This window comes from Thermobia domestica, chromosome 8 (genome assembly GCF_964235325.1).
Source record: "Thermobia domestica chromosome 8, izTheDome1.hap1.1, whole genome shotgun sequence".
NCBI lineage: Eukaryota > Metazoa > Arthropoda > Insecta > Zygentoma > Lepismatidae > Thermobia > Thermobia domestica.
Window position 1 is genome coordinate 259,969,836 of NC_137461.1, and position 11,016 is coordinate 259,980,851.

At 36.4% G+C, this 11,016-nt stretch overlaps 1 long non-coding RNA gene across 1 annotated transcript; it reads right to left on the minus strand.

Moving 5' to 3' along the window:
- Positions 1 to 249: 249 nt before the first annotated feature.
- Positions 250 to 9,482, minus strand: LOC145692008 (uncharacterized). Its single transcript, XR_014132605.1, has 2 exons — positions 9,401 to 9,482; positions 250 to 456 (listed from the first exon to the last, which is right to left on the minus strand). It is a non-coding gene; the product is annotated as an uncharacterized LOC145692008 (long non-coding RNA).
- Positions 9,483 to 11,016: the final 1,534 nt, after the last annotated feature.

Sequence of the window (11,016 nt, forward strand, 5' to 3'; positions counted from 1 at the left end):
AGTTAAAATGTGGAAAGAAAAAATTAGTAACGTATCACGGAGAGGTAAACAAACAAATAGTTAACACTCAATGATCAATAGAACTACTATATAGAAAATAATTTCTGTTTTGACAAACAGGTTAGTCAACAACGATCAGATAAAACACAAAATATATATTTGAGATGACGTCAGGGAACACATTTTATTAATCAAGATACATTTTATGGATCATAGACGCTTTCATTCTCCGATAATTTCGATATGATCCACATAAAAAGATGAATTTTAAATGGAAGAGGGAACATCGCCTGCTCTTGAAGCCGAAGAGCCTTTATCACTAAAATCACTGAGTACTCAAAATTAGTATTCAAAATTAATATTCATAAAGTACCATGTATTAAGATTCTTTGAAGCAGTTATTCATGCACAAGATGATTTGCTAGCTCCTTTGTAAATACGTTTCTCTTCTTACACCTGTAAAAAACATTAATTATTAGTTTTACTTAGTAACAAATGCAAAAATTATCTACTCTGAAATAAAACAATACCATGTACAGATTCTTTTTTAAATTGTTACTTTATAGAAGTTTAATATGAGTTTCAAACTTTGTAGAAGTTTCAACCTAACGGATCTTTTCTAGATGAAGGTCAGAGCGCAGAGACAGAAATCACTGGAAAATAAAATATAATCTCCATTACATGAAGGGGGAAACTAGATAAGTACTTGTCTAAACCCGATATGCTATATTAATCCTTCAGGTAGCCACATAATTTGAATACCCAGGTTCTGTCCCCGATAAAGGCGCAATTCTCAGCGTTGACCTACATCAGGGAACAAAAGGAAACAAATTGCATTAAAATACAGGGAGATATGATGTAGAAAAACAGAAGTTACTGCATTCGAAATCCGTACGCTTCACACGCATTACACAGAAATATGTTCCATCTGGAACACAATAACACTTCTAAGATATAGCATCAAGATACACATTAAAAACCAGTATATTAAATTTTGAACACAAATCTAAGTAGTAGTGTGGATCGTATTGTAATATATATGTTTCGCTTCTTTGTTACCACATCAATTTTTAGCTTAGCTATAAATAGCCCAGTAAACTCACATAACAGAGAGACATTTAAAATAAAATATAAAACTCATGTGGGTTGCAACGAAGCTAGATATTTTTAGAAAACATTAGTTAAGAACAGAAAGAAAGAAAAGAAAACGCATTCCCATACATCACCATGAAGGGGAAGACCACATTAAAATTCAAAGTAATTTTATAACTATAAGCACTTAATTTTGTACTTTTTTTTCTCACAGTACTATTGTGTGTTGTTTCTGTTTCCGGAAGAATACAAGCAATCTAAATTGATTAGTTACTTAATTTGTATTTATTCCTTTCATCAGCAGCTAGATTATATAGACGAGATCTACAATTTAAAGTAGCATCTGGAACCACTGCAGTGCGTTCGATGCTCTCCCACGACTCGATACCTCGCTTGCCAAAAACACGCGTGCTGCTACTACACCAGGAAGAAAGCAAAATATGATTTATAGTTATCAGCACTACATATTTGTAATATTACAAATCACACGTAAATTATCTACATTTATGAAAAATGTAGTCTCGAGTTTGAATTTTTTCACTGTTTTCGACAACGAGTAAGACGTATTATTTACCTACTTCCCAAAATTAGGCATGGTACTGAAATCTTTTGAAATTACAATACTTAAAGTAGCTATAGTTACTAAACTGTGCTCTTGGGTACATGGTTTAAAATTCAACATCTTTACTTTGTACGCATAACTGTTATTCATATTTAATTCATTATTCTCACAACATTTCGATCCTCTCTGGAACCATTCTCAAAATGCAGGGGTAATGCTAGCCTGAATATACTTTCTGAGTACATTACTACATCACTTCAAAACCTGTGAAGGAAAAAGTCGGCATAAAGCTCAGGAGTGGTGAATATAATTTACAGAAGTGTACTGTAGAACACTTTGTGCAGATTTTCCTATTTACAGCTTATGAAGTGATATAACAATGTTATCAAAAAGTAGATTCCTGCTAACATTACGTCTGAGATTCAGGAATGATTCCAGAAAAGAGCGAAATATTGTGAGGATAACGACTTAAACACGAATGGAAGTAGTTGAACAAGGTAAGATTTTATAGTTAAATTATAAATCATTATTAGGGGTTGCTTGAAATTTGGTCAGATGGAGCTGACTATTTGCTATCACTTCAAATTGACAACTAGGAGATAGTACTGATAGTTCTTTTAATTCTCATATGTATATATGGATGTAGGAGTATAGTTTAACTACAACGTTTTTTCGAACGATCCTCCCTATAAGTTTCAAAATCTTTACTACTTCCTGAATATAACTTTTAATTCATATGATATACCTCTTGTACGAACTGCTAGTCTTTATGATATATCTGATACATATTTATTTATTTCTAGAAGTAGTGGAGAATCGTTATATTATTATTCAACTCAGTGAAGAAAAACAGAACTTTGGTACACAATTTTTTACAGATGCCAAAGGCTCAAAAATGAAACAGAAAAGAAAAAGCGTTTTTCACTCATAACAGGTATTACCAGACTTGTTATATGGATTGAGCATAACTTAAAATTTGTTTTACAAGTATTCATATGAACTTCATCTTATGGTCAGTCTGGTTAGAATATTCCTTTTTGAAATTATTATGTACGCATTCTTGTATTTGCATTTCGTCTCATATACTCCAGAATGCACCAAATAATACACGAATTAATCTTTATAACCTATTACAGGGTTCCTACTGATTTGGAGAAATCTATTTACCTGATCTTCGGCAGCAAATTACCTGACTTTCATGACAAGTGTCGGATGATGTTGATATATAAATAAGGAATAAATAACGGTAAATATTTATATATTCTATAAAGACAAATAGTATTCAATTGCTCATACGTACACTTCATTTAGCACCCATAAAAATGTGAGCAACGTTCCATACCGTGATCTTTAATTGTTGGCTAAGTTGAAACTGATGTAAAAGTAATGTAATGTTAGAAAAATGAGCAAAATATATTTTATAAAACTGGGGGGCGCGGTGGCTCAGTGGTAGAGCGTTCACCTCCGGTTCTTGGGGTCTCTGGTTCGATCCCAGCTCGCGCCGTGTGGACTTTTTGGTGGACAAACACCGTGCTCGTGGGTTTTCTCGGGGCTCGCCCGTTTCCTCCCACTTTCTTCATTCCACCATTTCACTCATCTCTCATTATCACCGTCTCCTTTAGCCTAACCGGCATAAGCGTGGGACGTAAAACAACGATTTCATTTCATTTTCATATTTTATAAAATTTCCCTGACTTCCTTGACCAGTAGGAACCCTGCACGAGTGTTTTATCAATACTCAAAGGGGATCTATAATTGACTGAATCCATAGTTTTTGGTACATTTATTGAATTTAAACGGTAAATTTGATTGAGATTGAGAAAGAAATCCAATTATAGACATACGAGTGACATTATTCTAAGTTGCGTTAAAAATGTCGACGGGTTATTTTCTTCACTTTTCCAAGGTACCAGCAAGTAACGTTTTCAGTAAAAATTGAAATAATAATAATAATAATAATAATAATAATAATAATAATCCAATTGTCTATTGGGATCGCCTGCTGTGGTCTGAATCAGCTGGTTATGGAGTTCAGTTCACGAAAATCTTTCAGTTTAACTTTCCACGATTATGCTCTTGAAGCTAAAGGAGACAGATTATTAACACAAGTGAATAATGAATGAAAAAATTGGTGAAATGGGATTTTGCGCGGAAACTGGAGTACCCGAGAAAACCCACGGACATGTCTACCATAAACTTACTTGGGACAGGAATCAATACCCTACGTACCAGAGTTAAACGCTCTAACACTGAGCCACCGTGCACCCCCCCCGCTCCGCTCCAGTTATAGTTTATTCAAGGAACGTTCAGTACCTCATGTAAACAGATACACGTGGTAACTGCTTCACTTTATTGGTTCAAGAGCCTTGGAACATCCATGCGGGAGAAGAAAATAGTCCATTGTCAAATAAGCTGTTTTTCAATGTTTTTGTTGCTTATAAGGCTCATTACCAGAAATGCAGTTTCCTTACAGTCATATACCAGAAACAACACGGTGTCTAAGAACTAAATTGAATTAATGCAATAAAAGAGAATGCGCATGCGCAGAAAGTGGCTTTGACCCACCTTACGCGCGAATCACGATTTACAGTATGGCTGCGTGCGAGGAATATATAAAACGCCGACAGGGTACAAGCACGTGCTTCTCGAAAGAAGCGCTGACCGATAGCCAATCATCCGATGACTGGCGGAGTAATACCATTCTGTAAGGTTTACATCAGGATCAGAAGATTCGTTGAATGAACTTTAGCTAATGAGATTACACCTCTTTCCAGATGAGAAGCAACACAAACAGAAGTCAATGGTACGTGATTTTAAAGATTAACCCCAGTGTAAGCAAAAGCGCGCGCTAGCCGCTACACCAGCGGGAAGAGCAACTACCCACTTTTGTACTTCAAAATTTAAAGCAGAAAATTATTTAAACTAACGTAGTCTGATTACGTTTTATGTTTAATGTTTATATATAACGGTTACAAAAGTGCAGAAGATATTGAAGCATATACGTATGCAAAGTCACTACGATGGTTTAGTGTTACCAAATAAACGTTTGAAATGCCAAAGCACAGATTTTTTAAAATAACTGGAAGCAATTACTGCTTTCTTAGTTGATTGTCGGACGTGGATATATCATTTCAATTGAGTGTTTCATTGTCGCTTTACAAACACAGTTTCATAGTTAACATTTACGACTGACATTATACAAAATTACAATTTCCTAAATATATTTCGATTATATAGCTGCCTATGATGGCATGAAACAAGCTAGCGTACCCACTTAATACTGATAAGCCATTAGTTGAGATTTTCACTTTATTACATTACTACGATTTCATGATTAAAATAGTATTAATATATGCAACTCAAGTGTTCCTTGCATCTAGATCTACACGTAATTTCGTTTTTATAATTTATAATATACCAGAGCCCCACGTACCGTAGGTGAGGGCTCTACCACTAAGTCACTGTAGCCTCTATACTTTTGGGCTGGAGCTAAATTATAGCAAAACTTAAGTTTCCGTGCAAGGATTTATACAGATTTCCTACAATTCACCTATAGGTATTGACTCAATTTAGCTTCGTGTAGTTAAAATACCTATTCCGTGAGATACGGATGAATTGTTTAGTAACACGTGCATAATAAGAGTTCCTTTGGAACGACCGAGCGTACAAAGTAGAACAGTATATGCAAATAATTAGAAAGTAAAGTAGAATGAAATAATTGTTGATCGATGCTTTACGATATATAGTAAACAACTCAAACATAGAAAGTCTCGAAACATTCGGGATACAAGATAAGACCGTTCATAGTTGAACTACATCTGAAACAGATTACTGAATTCGTAAAAAGAGATGTGATTATGGACTGTCGTTACTATTCCGTAAGTGATTATATATCCTTGCACATGCAAACGAACCAGAGCAAGTTAATCAATGTATATCAGAGTGCTCACTTCTCGTGCGTGGATGCTTGGTTTGAACCCAGCTCGCGTCAAGTGGGCTTAGTGGTAGTCAAACACCGTGTGGGTAGGTTTTGTCGGGTTTCTCCTACTTTCGTCATAGCACTATTTCGTTTGTGATCATGATTAGCGTCTTCCTTAGCCTCAGATTATTATCGTGGGCGGTACACTTTAAAACAAATCAATGTAGAGTATCAATACCAAGAACAGTTTTAAATAAAAGCAAAATAGCCAAAACTGGTGGTATGGTCCAGTAATTCCACTCTCCTCGAGCTGAAAAAGTTGGTAGAAATGGCCTATATTGTAAGGATTTATCCTGCATGATGGTCTGCGTACCCACCTAGTGCATTGATTTCAAACCTCCGCCGTGATTCGCACTACAATAGGCCATACTGTTCATGAACTTGGTTTGGAAGAGCTGGAACACAAAAATTTAAAACATGGTATGCTAAACATACAAAAGTGTTAACTATTTAGAATGAGAGGGCACACCAAATCTAGCGTCCTTTCACACTTTTGCAAAGAACAGTAAATGTAGCTGCAAGAAACATACGGTAAAATACTATATATATGATAACTATATCGGCGGGCACTAAGTTTAAGAATAGCAGAATTGGTAAAACTCATAGATAATATTTAATACTTAGTACATAACGAGGAAGGCATGGTGGATTGGCGGTATAGCTCTGGTGCACCAAATCTGTTTCGATGTGGTGGACAGCACCGTGTCCGTGGGTTTTCTCCGGGTTATTTCGGTTACTCCCATATTGCCATTCCATACACGGTTTTCTAATTATACGTCTCCTTTAGCCCAAAGGGCATAAACATGCGACGTAAAATTAAAACGTTCATTTCCGTGTATAAACACCAAACACGATATGCGTACAAACTAATGTGCCCTAGAAATGACTATGCGCTATCCTAGTACCTAATATCTTACTATATTCAATTATTTGACTATAGTATTATGAAATTCACTATAGTATCTTAAAAACTGTTTCTTAGGTAGGATTTGCATTCATGGGTGAAGATTCACTTTACGACAATTTTCCCTTATGGGCATGAACACGCGTTCGAAAGTATGCGACAAAAGCGATCGCGGAAACAACACACGTTAACTTGTGCTAGGTGGCCTGCGGGGTACCGAAAAAGTGCATCTGCAGGAAGCAGGCGCGCCAACGACGGGAAATGCACATAATCAAAGACAGCGCAAAAAACACTTGATATCGCCTAGAATCTCATAGGCTAGAATACCTGTACTGGTTTCACACTGGTAATTCTATTGTTGTAAAGTAAAACTACACGTTTCCTACATCGATTAGAATCGATTTTAGTTGAGCGTCCCTTTGAGCAGCGAGGCTATATGAGACGTGGACCTGCAATTTAACGTGTACTCCGAACCACATGAGCTCGCGCGGAAATCTTACTCGGGTCTCCCACACCAAAGGCGCGTATGCTAACCACTTAGTCACGAGGGAGCTCTTAAGCTTCCTACATCGTTACAGAAATACTTCGCAGATGGTATTAGTTTGTTACACAGTCGTCTTTGATATGCACGCAATCATTTTAATCCCAGTTGTAATTGTTTCACACTTGTAAACATGAAATACTGGTTTCCTACATTCTGAAAACTTCCTCCGATAGTGGAATTTAGTATCCTATACAATCCTTTGTCATATGTACTCATTCATTTTATCCATACAACTACCGCAATTTTCATGACGGACTATCCTTAATCTGTTCCAATAATTAAAAACTCATATTGTATAAACCATAACAAATATTATTGCAAAAACCATCTGTTTTCACTACCCTCGCTCATTCTCATAACCACCATCGTTAATGCGCCTACTCTATTCGGATGCACCCCCGTGCGGGACCACCAGCTTCGCCCTGGACTGACTGCTCGGTTAGATAGCATTCGTGCTTTTTAGTGGTTATCTAGCACAAGATGGTTTGTGTTTTGCACCTTAGTTTTTGTCATACATCCGAACGCCGTATTTGTTAACAGTTTAGAGATGGGGGGCAAAAACTGGCAATCGATGTTTGAGTAAAGTGTTATGAAAATTTTAACTAATTACTTCTAGTTTACCGAACTTGAACTTTATAGTGATTTATGTGGGAAAAGAAAGTGAACTCTTCGTAACGAAGACAGAAAACAACGTGCCTGTAGGGCTCTTAACACGCCTTGACTCACTAACGCTCGCTCGGCAATACTATGTGAATTAAATATTGGTAACTTCACCTAATTTATCGTATGGAACCATAAAACGACCGAATCTGAGTAGAGTATCGCAAAAAAGTAGGTGAAAAACTGGCCCTTCCATCGCTAAACAAGGCCCCGTATTTAATTGCAAATAGTAATTTTCTATTACAAATCATAAACGGTTCCACGCATCTATTTTAGAAGGTAATTGAACCTAACCTAGGCTAATGTAATATAATCTAACCAACGGAACCAAATGTAGTACATTTTGGTATTTATTTTCTAGTATGTTTCGAAGAAGGGGTCCAGAAGCACGTACAAAACAAAGGAGAAATGGATGATACAAGTACTTAGACGTAACATAACGTAACCAAATCTAACCTAAACTAATGCAAGGTAATCTGAATTAACCTAATATTAGTGGAAATCAGCAAAATTCTAACATAACATAAACTAACCTAACCTAATGCGAACAGAAATTACCAAAATTGTAACATTTTTTAGAAAAAAGTGCTGGATCCCTTCTGCTAAACATAGGCCTGTTCTTTTTTCGAATGTTACATGGTCTCGCGATACAGCACAAATGCCGAAACATTTTTCGTCCTAATCTAAGGTAACCTTAAAATGTAAATTGACAGAACAGTCTGCTCAAGTAATGCCGATTGCGTATCATGTTACCATGTACAATGTTTTGTAAGAGTAGTGAATTGTTTAAATATTTTTTGTTAGATTTTCAACAATTCTTTCTAATGCTCTCCTTAAACCTGTGCGCGTGTCCTAGACACGAATGTTTGGGATAATTTTGGAACTATGGGGCCAAAATCGGGTAAAATCACCATGTTTACAGGAGAAATGAGTTGATGTTACGTAAGTGTAATTACTAACATAACATAACCTAACCAAGCCTAAACCATCAAAAACACAGAAAATATAGGAAGAAAGTAGGAATTCTGATAAAATCACCACGTAAAAATTATTGAGGATAATTTATGTATCTCTCCACTATCCGCGTTTAAGAGTATGAACCCTACCCGTCGCTGACGTGCCTGCTCCCCTACGGACAAACACCCTCGCTCTGCTCGGGGTTTGACGTTAGACAACGTTAAATACCATTCGTGCTTTTTAGTTGGTTCGTGGCTGCAATAAACGTGTGAAAATTTGCTAGAACCGTCTGCTCGAGTAATGCCCCAAATATCCTATTCTAACCTGATCTAAACTAACCTACCCAAACCATAAAATAATACAGGAAAGATCTCCCAGTTCCAAAAATATACCGAATGTTTAATTTTTAAACGATTTTATTCTTAAAACAATAACAGGCAATTCATGTTAATAAGTAACTACTTTTCTAAAACATGCATATTAACTTTTACACACTACAAAATAGTAAGTTTCTAAGAGCCCTAGTTACATTTCTTGGTAGATCCAGTTACATAAATAATTTCAAAAAATGTTTAGAAAAAATTATAACTATAAAAATTAGAACTACACTTGAACATAAACTATACAGCGTGGTTTGCAACATGCTTCACTCACTCTCGACAAATAATTTTTCGAAAAAAGAACTGAAAATTAAATTCATACCCAACACAAACAATAAACAATGGCGTTCAATTATAAATTTTCCGCTGAAACCATGCCGAAACTTATCTCTATCATACAACAAATTTCATTGGCTTAAGTTATAATGACGTCATATACGAAATACTATCCACATCTTGATAGTTTCTTGTCTCTTTCTTCTCTTTGGGTGTGGATCCAGCCACTTCCTATTTTTTAACCATCTCACTGAGATAATTATCGGGGAACTCCTTTTTGTAATTGTCAAATTCTTCTACAGCAAATAATCTCGTAGCTACAAGGTGCTCAGTGAAGTGAAATCTAGATTTGATCCCCATTAGGATTGCATCACAAACTTCTAATGCTTGTCTTTTTTTGTCGTTATAGAACGCCTCACTTCGCCATATTTTTGCCCATGGTCCGTCTCTTGCAGTTTCTAATTCGGTTTCTACTTCCTGAATAATGTTGTCAATTTGTTCTCTGACTGACTGCATACCAAGTTGAAAATTATGCAGATGTTCTCGAACCTTGACAGGATCAGTACATTTCTTCTGTAGTTGGCTGAAAATAGTTTCTACGTGTGGCATAATCTTGTGGAAAAAAGTCAACCAAAATACGAAATTTTCTTCATTTAATAATAGCTTGTACGCGGAAGATTGAGTTAAGGTGGTTTGTAATGTTATATCTTCACAGCTTTCTATTGATAACATAACATCAATTAGATCTTTCCGATACTCGTAAACTGTATTTACTCCACGAGACTGAAAATTCCACCTGGTGTGAGAAACCCGCGGCAACCCGCAAGCAGTGTATATGAGATCGTGAAATATCGGCTGCTTTCGGATTCTGCGTGACAAGCTTTCGTTGTCACGAGCTAGAAGCAATGGAAAGCCTTTCCCGTACACAACTGATAGGGCGCGTATATGGTGATACCACTATGCCAAGCAGCATTCAGAAGCAAGGGCCTGGTGACAGTCACCGAAGCAGAGTTGTCACCGCCAGGTCTTTCGCGCTAGGTCTTACGACTAAATAAATACGGCAGCGGGCAGAAAAAAGGAAGAAATTCAGAAGCAGTTATGATATTTAACTCGCTTTCTTTTAATATTCTGAATCTTCTACCTCTCAAGGCAGTGACATGTCACGGCGTCACTGCCTCAGAGGCCGCCACTGATACAGAGTAATGATAAGTAATTATCATATTTATATCCGTTGCTCTCTCTCCCTCTCTATCCATCTTTCCTGAAGTTTCTTTATCATGTCTTGCAACTTTCTCTTCTCCCTCACGCACATACACAAACACACTCTCTATATCAAGGAAATAAATGAAGTGTCTCTCTTTTCCTGTGGGTTACCGAATCTCAATCGAATCACTGTGTCGCTACGGTGACCCGTTTCAGCTCTACCGTGTTCATTTTATCGTTGCGAATACAACGTTATATCTGTAATATGTGGAATCGAGAGTGGATGTTCGAAACTAACAATTGTTCACAAATGACTAGAAAATAGTCCCCTTTTGGGTTATTTCAAGAGAGATTTTATTTATATTAATTTGACATAAAATTTGTTTCCACCCTAAATTTTTTTAATTTGTTTTATTTACGTATGTAATGCGAAATATGGAAGATTTCCTATGTCCATAA